The sequence below is a fragment of the Rhineura floridana genome, chromosome 10, assembly GCF_030035675.1.
Source record: "Rhineura floridana isolate rRhiFlo1 chromosome 10, rRhiFlo1.hap2, whole genome shotgun sequence".
Classification (NCBI taxonomy): Eukaryota; Metazoa; Chordata; class Lepidosauria; order Squamata; family Rhineuridae; genus Rhineura; species Rhineura floridana.
Genome location: NC_084489.1, coordinates 82,867,057 through 82,872,489, shown reverse-complemented (window position 1 = coordinate 82,872,489; position 5,433 = coordinate 82,867,057).

Below are 5,433 nucleotides of genomic sequence, written 5' to 3'. Positions count from 1 at the left end.
CGAGTTTGCATCTGAGCCTGAGTCTGGCAAACATTATAGACATAGAACCACAGGAAAGTGACAGATACTAAGTCAGGACATTGGTCATTCTAGCTCAGTACAGAGGCAGCTGGTGGGGATGGGCGTCATTGTGAACCTGGCCTCCCATCAGCTGTGCCACTGCATTTACTGGGAGGGGAATGGGGAGGCATGGAAGTCAGTGCAACATGAGTGTAGCAATGAAGCTGTCATGGCCCGGCAGAGGACTCTTCAGATGAGGACAACTCGGGAGTAACAGCAGCAGACCCAGGAGCAGCAGGAGACACGGAGGAGCCTCCTGAGAATCCAGCTCCTTCTGCCCCTCAGCTGCAGAGCACCCCAGGGACAGCAGAGGCCCTGCAGCCAGACACAGACAGTGAACAGGATACTCCCCCCTCACCTGCAGAACATAGACAGCAGAAGGTCAGGCAGAAGAGAGGCAGGCCTGTCTCCTTAAGGCCCAAACGCTGAGGGCTCACACCTGCTGTCCATCCTGCTCTTTATAAGGCACACCTTGGCTGCAGCCTGTTGCTGACTGCAACGTCAGGCGTGGCTTTGTGTAGACTTAGTTTCCCTGCAGCATCTCTTTGACTGACCTCCTTGGCAATTGATCCCGGACCTCCACTGACCTCGCTTCTGGACTTCTGACTCGGCAAGTATGCTTCGGATAGGCCTGGCAGATTTACAACCTGATTGCTGGCTAAGGACTTTCCTTCCCTGCCAAAGACCCAGGAATTTCCAGCCCCCCCTGACACTGCTGATGCAGTGTAGAGCTGACAGAAGCCACCCTTACCACCATTTTGCCCCTCTGCCTCCCAGTAAGCATAGTGACACCACAGATGGGAGATCAAGTGTGCTGCGAGCCATCCCCACCGGCTGTCCCTGGATCTGTATTGCCTACTCTGACTGGCAGCATCTTTCCAGGGTTCGAGGCAGGATTGCTTCTCAGACCTACCTGGAGACATTACAGATAGGACCTGGAGCCTTTTTGCATGCAACGCTGATCTCTACTACTGAGCTCCAGTCCTGTCCCTCTACTGCAAACCTATAACATCCAAGTGCTGATGTCTATAATCCAACAATATCGCAGAATGGCCATGAAGAGATAAGGTGTGTCATATAGCTTGCAGTGGCTAAGGTTCAGGTGCAAAAGCCACCCTTCAAAGGCACCAGCATCTTCCAGTTGTACAACACTTAGGGCTTATCCAAACGGAGCAGGATAATCCATGGTTTCCATATTCAGTTTGTCATCTGATAGTCCTCACTTTGCCTTTTAGTTCACTCTTTCCCAATTAAAAAAAAATGCTTTTTTGCACCCGCACCCGCAGCGGTAAGACCCCTACATTCTTTTCACTTTTTCCAAGCTCTGCCTCTAAAATCTCCCCCTATCAACCAATTGGTCAGCAAAAAAATTATGTATGCTCCTCTCCCCCTTTGCAACGAAGCACAGTATGGCTGTAAAGGAGTTCTCGCCTGGGAAGGAAAGGCTGCTGGTAGGTTTCAGGCCTGCCTTCCCACCAGAATGAAATTGACAAAGCGTTCTGGAGCAGGCTTGAAACCGACCAGAAGCACTTTTCTTGTTTGTATTTGCGATATTACACTTAAATGTATGTATGCTTTTCTGCCTTTATTGATATTTAAGGAGATACACACGCTGGCAATGCACTTATTTCTCCAAAAAAGTAAGAAAGGTGTCACACACACCCTCCTTCTCCCTTTCCTTCCCACAGAGAATGAAATTGACAAAGCTTTCTGGAGCAGGCTTGAAACCTACCAGAAGCACTTTTCTTGTTTGCATTTGCAATATTACACTTAAACTAATGTATGCTTTTTGATTTGAAGCAAAAACCCCAGCAAGTAGAATGAAATTGACAAAGCTTTCAGGCAGGCTGAAACCGACCACCACCCCTTTCTCGCTTGCTGTGCATTGCAGATCTCACCCAGAGCGGCCTCCCAGTTTGCAGGCTGGCAAAAAATAAAATGCATCTGCGCAGTAGTTGCAGACCCCCCCCAACACCCCACCATTGCAATGATTGGTTCAATTTTCCTTGGCTTATTCTTGCACATGTGCAAAAGTGCAGATACGTGATTGGCTGGAATGAGGAGAAGGGGCAAAGGGAAACGCCCAAGAACCGCCCATCAGCTGTAAAGTCCGCGGTATTGCATCCTAACTCCTGAAGGCACAGCAGATGATTCCCGATTTTAAACAGCAAATGGCATTTTTGCTGGTATTGCAAGGAGCGGATTTAACCCGTGAAAATGCATAACAGCGCGAGACGTCATTTGGACGACTGAAAAATAATGAACACACATAGCGGGCGTGTCACACATTTTGCAGTCGTCTGGATGAGCCCTTAGATCATCTCTTCTTGAATGATCAATTATGGTATTTCTGAATTGGCAGCACGCCACCTAGTGACACAGTGAGAAATTGCAATAATCTGTCAATACATGCTTAGCTTTTTCCAGCACAGGATGTACTCCACATAGAATTATAGAGTTGGAAGGGGCCTATAAGGCCATCGAGTCCAACCCCCTGCTCAATGCAGGAATCCAACTTAAAGCATACCCGACAGGTAGCTGTCCAGCTGCCTCTTGACTGCCTCCAGTGTTGGAGCACCCACCTCCTCCCTAGGCCATTGGTTCTGGTGTCGTACCGCTCTAACAGTTAGGAAGTTTTTCCTGATGTTCAGTCAAAATCTGGCTTCCTATAACCTGAGCCCATTATTCTGTGTCCTGCACTCTGGGATAATCAAGAAGGGATCTTGGCCTTCCTCTGTGTGAGGACATAAATATGTGCAGATAACAATAACAACAATAATAATTCACTGTTATTTGTTTTATAAATGTACAGCCCAGTTTTGTCCCATGCAGAATTTGTGGGCACAAATTTTTAATTTGGTATTTTAAAATTTTGTGGAGGGGGTGTCTGCCTTGAAACACAGGCATCAGACCATAGTCAGGCCCATCCCCTGATCTATTGTTGCATTGCCAGCAATGTGACTGACAAGCGTTCTCCAGGGATTGATGCAGGACTCTTTTCCATGTCCTCCCTGGAGTTGCTGGTGACTGTGCCTGGGACCTTGTGCATGGAAATCAGTTGTTCTACTGCTGAGTTACAGCTCTTCCAGATGTCCTCCAAAATCTTAAGACTCCCAAAGGGTATTGCTCCACTTTCAGCTTGGCAGAACAGAAGGGTTTCTTTCCAGTTTGCAAAGGGAGAAAAAGAGAATTTGGGGGAAGGGAGGAAGGTCTTGTACTTTGCATGCAGAATGTCCCAGGTCTGGATCCCTGGCATGAATTCAGTGGGACCAAACATGTCTGGATCCAGCTTAAAGAGATCTACCATCAGACAACTGTCTGTTGAGGAATATTGGGTCCACACAGTCAGCAAACAACTAGCTGACCAATAATGTGTCTCCTTGTGATGTTCCTATATTAATGTATATATGGTAAGTGTTGGTTGTTTAGAAGATACATGGTAAGTGGAGTGAAAGAGGAGGGGGAGTGAATGGGCAATAGAATGCTAGATGATTGGCTGAGTGTTTAAAATGGCTGAACGTATAAAAGGAAGACTGAGAGTGGAATCTCGGGGGAGAAGAGAAAGAGTGGGTTGCTTGGTGGGGTTTGAGAGAGTTGTTTGCCAGGAGACAGTGAAGAAGGAGGGGGGTTGAGTTCGGATTAGTATTGAGTAAAACCATATGCTTATGTGCCTTAAGAAGAAATCTTGTTGATCTTGTTAGCTTTGTTATCTTTAATAAATACTTAATTTGGTTTACCAAAGGCCTGATCCTTGGCTGGAGTTTCACAGACCAGAAGGGAGGGTAAGGTAATGACCAAGGCTGAAGGGGAACTGTAACAAATGGTGGCAGCGGTGAAGAGAATAACAATACCAGTATTCAGAGTCTCTGGGAATACTAGTATTAGGACGTGACTGGTGGTTGCCTAGCAGGGGGATCTGTTGAGATCTGTGCTAGAGCGGGGAGAGAAACAACAAAAAAGGACAGTCCGGACTGGTGGAGTCCCTGGTGGTGCCTAGTGACAGGCAGTAGCCACGCGCAGGTAGGAACCTGACAGGGAGAGCCAGGGAAGGGCGTCACACTCCTCCAGGGGTGTAGTCATCCAGGGCCTTGGGGGGCCTTAGACCCCTTACCTTTTTGGGAGCAGGGTCCCAGCAGGGTCCCTATGTCTCCAGCATCCTATGAACCAATCTGCATGAAAGGGGAATGTGTTAGCTGCTGAGAAGAGTCTTCTAACATGCTCCCTGCTTATTGGAGCCAATCAGAGTGAAAGGAGATGAGTCAGCTACTGAGAACAGTCTTCGCAGTAGCTAACACTCTCCCCTTCCATGCATATTGGCTCCTAGGGACGTCTGTTGTGGTGGGAGAAGGCATTAACAAGGATCTCATTCTAAACCCAGCAGCAAAAAAGTGCGGTGGGGCATGGTGTGGCTAGCAAGAAGGGCCCCTGCAGTTCTGACTTTGCCACTACACTGCTGCTCCCCTCTGTTAAATGCAATAGTCCATAACTTGATGGGAGCCTTTGATCCCCATTCTCCAGTGAAGGCTGGACCGTTCGGTCGAAGGGAGCACGGCCCCACCAATCTCAGTCTGCCCCACTGCCTGCCTCCTTACAACCAGTCCAGGGAGTGGCCCAGCCTGTCAGCTTCCTCCCACTCAGCATTGTGCTTGTCGAACTCAGCAAGGAGGAGGATGCGGGCAAAGGTAGAATGAGTGTGCTCTACCTGCGTTGGCTTTGGCCTGGCCTACACTTGGCGTCCCTTCCTTCCGCAGCCCCATCAGCCACCTTGCCTTTCCAGTCACCACGCACATGTTCCATCCACAGGGAAATTAAGCACTCCCATTAATAAACTCGAGACAGGTTTGCCATTGGCTGAGACCCACCATTCCGAGCTGGTCTGAAAGACTTTGATCGGAGAGTCACTTTCCCCAGGGGTTTCATTGACTGATAATGAAGTTAGCAACTCCTTTACCTCTGCCCCTGAAGCCGTAAACAACCAATTAGACAATCTCCATAAAAATTAAGACTCCAGGGAGCCTTGTGGAACACTGCTAAGAAATTACGTTTCCCCCCCTCCAAATTGAAAACACCAGATAACGACCAGTTATTACACTCAGAGCAGCTCTTCGTAACTCCATTCCAGAATACTTTTTTCTGACTCTTGATCACATAGCAAAATCCAGGCATGGCAGCCATGCATATCTCTGACACGCAGCACTCTCAAGGCTGCTTGTGATATATTTAAGAGAGAGAGGAGTTACTATGGAGGGGCAAAGATGTATACAGGCTTCCTCTGATAGACACTCCAGCTTCTGCTGTGCTTTCAGATCTCTGGACCGTGGAGAGGAATTGGCTGCCTTAGCCAATGTTGGTCCTTCACAGGGTGGGCCTTCC